At 54.7% G+C, this 12,017-nt stretch overlaps 1 protein-coding gene across 2 annotated transcripts in view; it reads right to left on the reverse strand.

The window, feature by feature from the left end:
• The window catches only part of Fak (protein tyrosine kinase 2 Fak), a 49,916-nt gene that overhangs the window by 32,242 nt on the left and 5,657 nt on the right, over positions 1-12,017 (reverse strand). The window contains exon 1 of one of the 2 annotated variants that reach the window (XM_076318477.1): positions 7,296-7,645. The exons of the other annotated variant lie outside the window; for it this stretch is intronic. The gene's annotated coding sequence lies outside the window, so the exon portion shown is untranslated. Of the gene's footprint in view, positions 1-7,295; positions 7,646-12,017 lie in introns of those variants that run through there. 2 annotated transcript variants of the gene reach the window in all.

Genomic DNA, 12,017 nt, shown 5'->3' on the forward strand with positions numbered 1-12,017 from the left:
GAGAGCACTCGTTCGGTTCCCCGCGAGCGCATTTTTCCACGCGAGAGTTTCCCCGGGTGTAATTACACGACTCGATGCACGAGACGGCCTTGAACTTCGAACCACCGTGCACCGGCACGAGGAACGCGGAGAGAGAGCCCCCATTAGTCGACGCCGGGCGACTCGACGCAGCGAGCGCAAACGCCATCCGGTCTGGCGACGACAATGAGCGGCGATTCTTCGTTTCTGTCCGCCACGCGTTCTCCTTATCGGCCGGTTATCGTTCCCGTCTTTCCTGCCGGGGGCACCGTTCGTTTCATTATTATTACACCGGGAGCAGATTAGAGCCGCGCGGACGAGCCACTTTGAATATTTGATCGGAGCGAGCTTAATAGCCGCGTTGATTTTCGACGCACGCTTTCACCGAGGATATGCACCTGCGCCGACGCGCGCGCACCCTCGACGGTGTTTGCATTTCAAACATCGCGGAACTTTTATCGTAACGATTTATCCGCGATGATAACGGGGAAACGAGAAAGAAAGAGAGAGAGAGAGAGAGAGAGAGAGAGAGATGAGTGGCACTCGCGGATATTGCGCGAACCAGTCGGCCGAGAGTTTACGCAATAGGAGATACCGAGAGCTTGGGAAAATTCACGCCGAGCGTTCCGTTGTAAATCGCTAATTGGCGAACGAGTTCTCCATGGTCGAGTCCGGTCTACGGTTCGTTAATTTCTTTCGCGACGCGACACGCCGCTATTTTACGAGATCGATCGGCTCGTAACTCTCACCGGATGGACGGGAAAGGCGGAAACGCGTTATTGTGATCGATGTCGTGGCCAACCCCTTCGGTTACGAGCCCTCCAGGCCCGAAGGATCGCGCGAACCTACGACGTACGATAACCTCGGTCGAAGCAACGAAATCGTTGGTTACCTGGAGAATCCAACAACGCGGGCACCTATACGTCGCATCTTCGATTTTTTTAGCGAAGAAACGATTCTCGAGGATCGATGTCGACCAGGACGGAGGACCTTCGCGTCTCGATATCACGGACGATAAACGCACCGTATCGCGCAACAGCAGAAACGGACCGTTGTTCCCGTTGTACTCGTCGGGGAATAAAATGAACCGGAGCGTAAATAAAAACGAGTCGAGATGGATTACGCGCGTAACGATCCGTGGACAAAAGTATCTCCAAGTTCATCGAACCAGCCGTCTATCGGTACTCGTACGATACGCGGCTACCAACGTTCGGACGTTTCTCGTTCCATTGAAAATGCGCGATGCGCGACATCCAGCTGCGCGGATCCCGCCCGCTCGCGCTTTCACGGACGTTTTCCACGCGACGCGCGCCAAAGAGGGTTCACCGTGCTCGAGGAACACCGAATTACGCAGCTCGATCACGGTCACGGTTTTCCTGCCTCCTCGCGCGACACCGGACGAGAAATTATCGCGACATTGACCCACGCGAAGTACCAATCAGACGACGACCAGCGAAGAAAGATCGAAAGAAGAAGCTCTCGAAAGAACTACCGAAATGGACAGAACGTGTCATAGACGAGACGAGAATATCGAAACTTTCGACCGTGACCGACCGACCGTGAATCCGATCCTTCAACGCCGTTACGCGTTCGTCGGCGAAGAAAGGGCGTAAAGCGTTTTGGAAAATTAATTTTCCACCGTTCCGAAAACTATCCAACGGTACAAACGTACAGAATTTGAGGCGTACGGTTACGCTACGCTGGTTAATCGTAACACTATCCTTAGTCTTATCCTATTTCGTTTTCTAAGCCGACAAAGGACTTTCGACGAACCAACGACCAATCACCGCGACGAACCGATGCAGTTTTCGCAAACACGAAGATCCCTATGAACGTTCGTTCGGTGATTCCTGGAGATCGGTAAACCGTAGAAAATCGAGTATCATCGTAGCGAGATCGAACGACCGTTACGAATACGTTCGATCGGTGGCCCCCTCCCCTTCGATATCCAGTGGCCATAAACGACGCCGGTGGATGCCATATCGCGGTACTTCCGGTCCCCGGGTGCGGCGCACACGGACGCGTCGGTGTTGATACACGTCGGGAATACGCAGACCCGCGTGACGGCGGTGCATAGCGGTGGTTTTGAAAAAAGGTGTACGTGCCATCTCGCAGCTGCGCCCTCATAATTATGCGCCGGGCATATTCGGCGAGTGACGACGGTGGTCCAACATGGCGTACGCGTCGTATCTTATACTCCCTTTCCTTTTTCGACGCCTATCGACAGGTGATTCCACGACGCACGGAACACCGGGAATATTGTTCCTTCGTTCGTGGAGCTGCCTGCGACTACACCGATCGATAAACAGAGCCGTGGCTACGCGTTTCTCGCCGGTGAACCAACCACCGCCGATATCTTTCATGTTACCAGCGACCAGAACCTCGAAACGTGAAAACGGAAAAACGAGGACTTTGGTGACGTTTCCGTGGGACGAGTTCTCGAGACGTCCCGCTACCACGACGACCGTTGCACGAAGTAACGAATTTTTCCCGAGGAAATACCTCTCGAGAACGGGCTATCGAGTCTCGTTCGCGAATGGTAAAATTCCACGAAGGAAATATCAGTCTTCGCGGGTGGCGATCTCCGCGTAGCTGTCGCGGAGAGAAATATTTCAACTCGACCCTTTACACTATTGCGATCCTCGATCGTCACTTAATTCGGTGCACTCTCTCCGATTCGGAAAACGATCGTTTGGAATTGTAATCAAGATTCGATAGCTTCTTTCTTGCAAGATGTAAATATATATATACGAAACGTTGAAAGTGTTCCGTTTCGAATGAATTACACGATTCGAAGGATCAATCGAGGTATCTGGTAACGGAGAAGCGTCGAGTGCAAAGGGTTAGAGTCGTTCGACCGTTTAGTTTCCGATAGGATACGATTTCGAAAGCGATGGACGAACTGCGAAAAAAAAAGAAGAAAAATGAACGAGAAGCGTACTCGTCGAGCTTGGTAAACGAGACTCGTTTCCACTGTCTTGAAACATTCGGTTTCCAGCGGGACACCCCGTGTAGAAGAAACGGAGACGTAAACGGGAACGAAGGACGGTGAGCAGAGAATCTCCCGGAAACGGAGACATCGATAACGTCGCAACGATATCTGCGGAAACGATCGCTAAGCTAGAAGCGTTTCGCGTCTCGAGTCGAGCGCGTACCCCCGTGTCGCGAGATTCGTCGTTTCGGTCTCTTCTTCTTTTCGTTAGCCGAATTTAGCCAGCCAGCCAACCAACCGCCCCTTCGACGAACTTAACCGCGGTCGGACGGTTCGATCGACGGAACAAAGAGTTCTCGCCGAGTTCTTTTCCAGCGGCTCGTTAATCGCGCGCAATTTCGCGATTCACCGGCGGCGAGTCGTAGTCACGAAAGCGCCTGGCCGTTATCCGGCCGTACCGCGCGCTCCTTCCTTTTTGCTACGGATTTAGAACCGGCGGTAAAGGGAGTAGCAAAACGCGAGCGCGGAGAAGAGGCGTGGTCGGTCCTACGCGTTACCTACGTCGCCGTACAGGAAGCCGTGCAACTACGGTGCTCGAGTTGCGGGGAACGAGTGCCCCGAAGGGGATCGTACGCGCGAAACGATCGTTCCATCGAGTGTCGGTAGCTTCGCGTCGCGAATCTCCTTGCACCGAATCTCGTCCATTTTTTCACCGTTGAATTTTTACCTAGAGACTCTTTTGACGAAGATTCGCGAGAATTCGAAGATAGATACTCGTTCGAAATCGTTCGTACGTCGGTCGTAGGACGTTAGAAATACTCAGGCAAGGAGTCCCGACGTAAAACTCGAATCCAAACAAAGCCGATACGAGAGGAACAGATGGTAACCCAACATGCCGGTAAACGGTGGCTGGCGAAGATCTCGCGTACGCGAACGCGGCCTTCGCGTCCGCTCTGACATCACGGGAAGAGGAGTACGCGTCTTGGCGGATTATTTCGAGCGGTACACGCGCGGCAGGATCGAAGCGTCGGTGATAATCGCGATCGCGATTCCGTTGCGCGCGGTAACGTTGAAAATCGCGTTCACCGGCCGGGTGTTCCGCGTATTTGTATTCGAACGCGAGCCTGTATCGATATCCGTGACGCTTATAATTGGGCGCGCGCGAGGACGCGAGTGCGAGCGAGCGAGCGTGCGAGCGAACGAACGAGCGAGCTAGCTCGTCGACGCCGCGAACACACGGCCGCTGTACAGCGCGTGTATCTCGTCGGGCGTAGATACGCAGAAGCCACGACCACAGAGACAAGAAGCTCGTGTATATAAATAGCTAGTTAGGGTCGATGGACAGGCTAAAGAGGCGAACGCGAATCGTGAGAGCGAGGATTCGTTCACCTGCACCGGCGATCGGTGGATCGACGATCCTACGCGACGCTTATCGACGTCGTTTAACGAAAAAAAAACCTTCGTTTCGAAGGGAGGGCCAACGACGAAACGATCGTCTCGCGCGAATCCCACGGTTCGAATCGACACCGTTCGAACGATTCTCGCGAGTCGCGCGTTTCAATGACTGTACGTACGGTGAATCTGTTCCTATTCGACGAGTCGTTGCGCCCGTGGGAAAAAGAAGTACTTTTCTGCTGCAGTTATCCGGGTAAGATCGAGTTCTCGTTCCGTGAATCGACCCGCGTCTTTTATCTCGCGCGCGAAGCCGAGAGTCGCGTACCTCGTCCGTCGAGGAAGGTAAAACGAGACGATCGCGCGGGGATAGAGAGAGATAGAGCAACGGCCAGTGAGTCTCGCATTACGTGCGCGCAACGCAGCGTCTCGACTCTGAGAACCTCGCGATGCAACGATATGGAAATTTTCGACTCGAAGATTAGAGATCGGTTCTCGTTGTTCACACGACGCGTTTCCAATGGAACGTCTTCCTTCGAATTCGTGCGTGTAACTCGGTAACGCACCGTTTCGTTCGAGGATCTTCGAGATCTCGGGACTCTTCGAGCATTCGGATGTCGCGCGTTTCGCGAACGCGATTCGACCGAAAAAGGAGCACTCGCGTTGCACGCGCAGCCCCTTGGTCGAAACCACGCGACAGACAGCTACGAGCGTAACGAACACCGCGAGGAACTCATGGAACGAGGGACATTCGGTCGACGCTCGCGTTTCGATCGCACAGAGTCGGTCGAATCGATCGAGCGATCTCGTCATCCGGGCCGTGCCTCGGATTCCCGTTACACGCGCGGCGGTGCCCTCTCCGAGAGAGATTTCGTCCCGCGACGCAAACTTTCCGACGATCGAACTCCCCGTGGGATTCCGTGGGTGGTACCCACCGGCTGTGTCCTCGAACTTACAGCGTTACCGAATACTAGACGCGGAGAACGCAAAACAACGTCGTTTCGAATTCGAGAAACGGTCTATCGGACCTCGTTCGAAACACGCGTCCATTGTCCGATTTCCTACGCGGGACGAGTCACGGGATTCGATCGAGTCGCGTGTCTCCCGTGGTCGACAATAGCGGAAAATTGCGAGGAAAGAACAGCCCGTACCGTTTAACGATGTCCGTCTTCCCCGTGACGGTGCACTTCTTCCTCAAGTGCATCGATGCACCTGCGAAGCGCAGCTTCGGTTTTTTTTCAAACGGAATTGCCAGGTTTTTACGGGAATCGGTTCTCCGCGGTGCCACGCGCGTAAAAAGCGTAGGATGACTCGTTCGAGGAACGTTTCTCGGACGTTAACTCGAAGCGTTTACCGGTAAAAATTTCTTCGAACGTCTCACTGCTTGCTTCCCTCCTTGCAGTGTTCTTTCTTCGTCGTTCGTTCTCGTTCGTCGCGTTCCGTTAAAGTTTTATCTCGTCGAAAGCTTCGCGCGCACAATCGTCGAAACGTGTAAAAGTTTTGCGCGTTCTCGATTGTCGGTGTTCGCGTCCCCGACGTCGGAAGCGCGGGAACGACAGCTCGAAGAGCGCGCGTCTCGACGCGGTTTCCAGTCGGGTGGCGGCTGCCGCCTCGACGAGCGAGTCGAGCATTGTGCCGGTTCGATGAAACGCGAGGAAACGGTCGCCGCGAAAGTTTACGGCGACGGAAAGCCCCGATAAGGCCACGTGGAAACGACGAGTTTATCGAAAACGAGGTTCCGTCCGTCTCTGGACGTTACCGGGGAAAAATCAACGGTTGGCCGTGTTCTTCGCGATAATGACGCGGAAATCGCGTAGTCGATTCTTATCGAGGGATACCCGGATGAAAAATCACCGCTGCTCGGTCGCGTACGCGCAACGAGGATCGCGTTCGGAAACCAGCGACGAGCAATTTTCGCATTGAACGCGCGCAATTACCGTCCCTCGTCGCGACGACGAACGCGCGACGCGCGACATCTTCGGTGTATTACTTCGCAGCGAATTAACGCCACTTTGCGCGGCTTCCAGCGGCAGCGAAGTGGGCATAAAGGGACGGTGTAAAAATACGACGATTATTTTCGGAGCGACTCGTGGAACACGCTTGCACCGATCACGAAACCTCTCGCCCGCGAGCTTCGAACGCCTCGCTAACCATAACGCTATTAATTTTCAACGGTTCCGTTACCGCCACGCCGATTACACGGTTTTGTCCTTCGGGAGAAGAAAACCTTCTCGAAATAATCTCCGATCGATAGAAAACGGAGACGGTTTTTATCCGCCTCTCTTTCTCTCTTTCTCTCTCGCCTCGCGCGCAAAGACACTTGGTTACCTACGACCCGAGAATCGCTTTCTCTTCCTCTGGTTCGTTTCCGCTACCCATCACCGGGATGGAGAGCTCGCGATCTTTCGCACATTTTTAGGCAAATACTCGTTTCGCTCTTCTTTCCGCGAAACGCTTCGCGGCGAGAGTGATCAACGATCCGGAGCAAATCGAGCGCGGATCTTCCGGATTCTCCCGATCGGAGATCCTCGAAAGCGGAGAGCTCGCGAATTCGGTCTTTGAAAGACACCACCCTGTGAACCTTCCGTTCGAATCTCCCGTTTTCTCGAAACGTTTTACCGATCCACCCTACGTTCAAACGTGGCCGGTCTTTCACCCTTTGGCGAGTCTCGCGTAACTTTGAACCCTTTCCGTTTCTTTCGCTGATATCTTCCAGCTCGTATTCAAAAGCAACCCCCCTCCGTCTCTGCTTTCGCGCGGTTACGTAATTACACCGGGAAGCGTGCACACTTTCCTCTAATTTGCGCAACGAAGACGTCGCAACGATACCGACGGATCGATCGTTGCTCGTGAGAAACCAGAAAGGGAGAAAATTTCAAGATCTTTCTCGTTTCGAGAGTATCCGGCGATCGTTCGATCGGCGGAGTCTCTCGACTGCTCGCGCATCGTTTACCTTGGACGATAATACCCTCTTGAAACGCGCACACACACCACCGCACCGGTATCACTGGTCCGTTATCGGTGGTCTCGGGGAAACGGTTCCGCGTAACCGATCGCGGGTTTCGACGCGGCGAGATCGCGAGGCACGATCGACGTCCGTCACTGGCGATCGTTGGCGGCCGATAACTCGAGCACCAGGGGGAGGTGGGGTGGTGTCGGTCGGTGGGAGCGGTACGGAAGAGGCAACGAGGACGATCGAGGAGGAAGGAAACGCGCGGGTGCGTGGTCGGTAAGGAACGCTGGAACGATGAACGGAGGGTAGTCGGTACCCCGTTTTCTTTCGCTTCTTCGATGCAAGCAGCGTTGCGGCGAACCGGCGACTGTCTCTTCTCCGCGAGAAGAGCTACCGTGTCTCTTGCGCACGCACTTCTCGCTCACGCGTTCTGCGTTCGCTGTCGCGTCCGTCCTTGTCGCGCTCGTGGCGTTGCCCCACGGACCGGTCGACTCTTCTCGTCGCTCTTCGGCGCTCGGCCGCGAGTCGCTCCCCCCACCCCGAGCCCTCGAGCTTCTTCCACTTCTCTCGGTCGTTCGATCCCCCTCCCTCCCTCCCACCCTACCGCCACGCGGGCATACGAGCGAGCGTCTCGCTGCTCTCTCGGTCGCGCGTCGCTCCGGCGCGCTCACCTTTTTACCTCACGGCCGCTTGATTATTTGCTCATCCGTGAAACGAAGAAAGCGCGGGACAGGATGGAGGGGAAGGTTGCTCGGGCGGGCGTCGACGGCGGCGCTCCGATCCTCGAACCGTCGCGGGGGTAACGCGTCCCGGGGCGACGCGACGACCTTCCGACAGGTGTGCAACCGCCGCCGTTTACCTCGCCGGAGCACGTGGTGCAGGATACGCCGCGGAAGGTGTTCCCGGTAGCGAGTACGAGCACGGTGGAACGAATACAGCCACGCGCGTCGTTCGTTCTGTGCCGCTCCGTCGAGCGATACCCTCGACGGATACGGGATCGCCGAATGGACGTCTTCGAGCGACAGATACCGCACGGAATCTTCAACTTCCGGCGTACGAAAAAGATAAGACTTCCTAACCGAGTTGCACGACCGCCGCGAGCCACCGTCTTCGTTCCTCGTCGTTTTTACGAGATCCTTGCTGTTCGTTCCACCGAGTGTACCGCGGACGTTCGCGCGGAACGAACGCTCGGCCGTTTTCTCCCGCCCGAGCGATTCCACGGGGAAAAGTTCAAAGACCCGGTGATTCGAGTTTTTTCTTCAAAATTTCAAACGAGTACGTCGACTACCGGGAAAGAAAATTCTTCTCTTTTTCGAAGAAACGAAAACGAACGTCGGTCGATTATAGAAACATCCTAATCCACTCGGCATCCGGGCATCGAGAAGCGTGAAATAAAAGCTACGAGCCGGGTCGCTGCACCTTCTTCCGCAGTCTTTGGCTTCTTAGCGGGGGAATTAATATCGATCGCGAGTCCCGTAAGTACGTGAAACGTAAATATTTGACGCTGGTCCCCAGGGTCCGGCGCGAAATTGAAATTCACGGATAAATTTCGTCCACGGGGTACGGTTGAAACGGCGGAAGGATTATCCACGAAGAAACGAATAGTCGTCCATGCCGCGCAGCTGCGGTGCAACGCGGACGACACCCTCTCGGTTGCGTTCTTTGCCCTCGCGAGCGTTCCGACTCGAAAAAGCGGGCGGCATCGAGTCGGATATAAACGGAAGAGGGTACGGACCGGTCGGGAGGATTCGAACGACACCCGGGGCCATTGTCGCGCGAAACTCGGATAGGGGCGTCTTTTTCTTTTTTTCTTCTTCTTCTTTTACGGAGCTAACGTCGACCGGTCACGTCCACGCGGAACGTTAAATTCACCTAGGAATCCCGGGCGAGTTTTTCTTCGTCGACAGCTCCGTTCTGTTCGCGCGTGATGGATGGAATCGTTCATATTTTTACGATCCATCGGATCTCCTCGGTCTCGATACACCCGCATCGCCGGCGAACCGCGAGATAAATTATCCTTCGCGCGAGCAAATCGATCCGTTCGCACCGGGGACACGCCCACCGATCCACGAACGAACGAAACAAAGGACTCGAAAGCGACAGTCCGTGATCGTTCCGGGCCGCGGTCGCCGACCGTGGGTAAAATACAATTGGTCGCGCGATGCTGCGGCGACGTTATTAAAACGCGACGAATTTCTGGCCGCGCGCGACGTCGTTCATCGGACGTGTTCGTGGTTGGCCGTAATTGGGGCACAACGACCGAGCGTGTATCCCCGAAGAGAAAAAAAAAGAAAACGAAATTATAACGTAGTCGCCGGAGGTCGACCGTGGAAGGCTCCCCCGGCGAGCTCTTTGTCTTCAATGTATCGAACCTGGATAGAAACTCCAGATTCGCGTCTAAACTCGCGATCGTCTTTATCCAGAACGGTTTCATCCGCGTCTAAAGATCAACAATAGGGACGTTCGAGATACCAAAGGTTGTAAACACTTTGGAAAAGAGCCCCTCGAGAACGATCGGAGCCGGGTCGTACGTATTTATTTTCGGTCGTATCGCGATCTCGTCGCAACGAGAGGTCTAACCAGCCGTTCGTGTAAACGAGGAAAAATAAAAGGTAAATAAACGTAACTGGAGAACGGTGCGCGCAGTCGCGGGTACTTTCTTCGCGGTGTTGTTCATCGAACGTTTCGTGAATCGACGCGGAAGGAACGTCTGGAACGCGCGTAAAGAATAAAGAAAAGAAGAAGAAATTTGCCGTTATCTCTGTTCTCGAATCGCTCGTGGTGGTACGCGGAGAGGTGAGGCCGGTTAATTTTTGTTTTCGAAGAGGAGCAGCAGCGGGAGAACGTCGCTCGAAGCCAATTGGCTCGAGAGAGCGGACCACACGCGTGCGCTCGCGACGCGACGCAACGCGCCACACCGAGCGAGTCTCGTCTCGTCTCGACTCGGCTCGTCTCGTCGGAGAGAAACAAAAGCCGTCGAAAGAAAAGCAGCGTGACACCGCGTGTCTCGGCTCTCTTCTCTCGGCGCCGACGCTCACAGTCCCCTGCCGGTTGTGCGCGCGTCCCATGGAAAGTCGATGTTTGCTCGCGCCGCGTGTCGACACAGATGCGGGGACTCGCGACGACCACGTCCGAACGATCAGCAATGGAAATTACTGCCAACGAACAGCCTCGTTAACGCTCTATTTTGTCCCGCGGTGCTGGACGATTAATATTTATGCATTCCCCCGCTTTTTACGCCGGGTGAAACACACGCCTCTACCGAGCGCGAAAATGTCGAGAAACGAGAATCCTGAGAAAGAGAAAGAGAGAGAGAGAGAGAGAAACCGATCGAACGTTGCGCGTCGTCGCTTCCGACGATCGTTGCCACGTAACCGTGCGATTTCGCCGACGGTTCCCGGCCGTTGTCACGCGCACGCGACCTCGCTCGACCGCTGTGTCACCGTTCGAGATCGTGACGTTTTTACGGTACACACCGACGAATAATTCTCAGGAACGCTTTCCTCGCGTTGTTTTCGTACCACGGGTGTGCGAGAATCGGGGTCACCGGTGCTAATGGAGATCTTGGACCGTTTCCTAAATTCTCCAGTTTGCCACGACGGTTGTCGATCATCGCGAGAATCGCGGACGGTTCGACGCAAACATCGGGGGAGATTCGCGACGGTTCGATCCTCGTTGAGAAGATCTCCTCGTTCGACGAGCTGTGATCGGCAATCGTGAACGTTTCGAGGAATCGAGGATGTCGGGCCCCCGAAGGTGCACGGAAACCTCTAATCCGAAAGAAATCGGGGTAGTCACGTCCGTATCGTAAACTCGATTCACGTCGTCGTGTTCGGGCACGGTGGGACGCCTCCGAAGCGAGGATAGAAGACGAATCGATTGAAATTCATTAAAGTTCAACGTTAAACCGTGATCCTCGCGTCCAGCGACACCGAGGCTGCCCGAGGCCCCGTTAGTTTATCGTGATTCCCATCGGCTATTAGCCAGGCCCGAGAATTCTTAATTCCGAACAATGACTGCCGCCTCGATTTTTCAAGGATCCCACAATAGTGCTCGACCGCGTTGACTCACCGCGTATAAACCACCCACCCACGATAAGCCCGCGCGGTGTAACGGTGACAACGGGAGTAGGAAGAGCGTAGAACGAGGCAGAAACGAAACGAAAGACGACGTTACTTTACGCCGGCGCGAGCACTTTACGCCAATTTGCGGCCTCGACGTACCGAGAAGGATGTTCCCGATAATATGGAAAACGTTGAACCCCGTGGATAAGGTCAGTCGAGTTCGTCGTTCCCCTCCTCTCTCCGGTGCAATGGCTAAATTGATATCAATGGAGTATCTCGATATTTCAACGCACGCGACACCTTGGGAACGTCGCGGCACAGCCCCGTTCCTCCGTTCCCGCGTTCTCTCGGTCCCCTCGCTTTAATAACCACCTTCTCGAATCAGAGAGAGAGAGAAAGAGAGAACACGGTAGAAATTTATTCGTCTTACAGCTTACAACGTTGCGGTAACTCTCAACGCGTCGTAATTGGGAATTCGCGCTCGTCCCGTTCAGTCCTCGGTAGAAACACCACCGATGCGGGACATTTTCGTTCGCGCGGTTACCTTTCGTATCGCGTACCCGGATACTCGTCGAGACTGTATTAAATAATTTCAAGGGAGCCGTGGGGGCGATCGCGAGTTTCGCGTTGAATCGATCGCGAACGAGACGATGGTATT

This window comes from Ptiloglossa arizonensis, chromosome 8 (genome assembly GCF_051014685.1).
Source record: "Ptiloglossa arizonensis isolate GNS036 chromosome 8, iyPtiAriz1_principal, whole genome shotgun sequence".
NCBI lineage: Eukaryota > Metazoa > Arthropoda > Insecta > Hymenoptera > Colletidae > Ptiloglossa > Ptiloglossa arizonensis.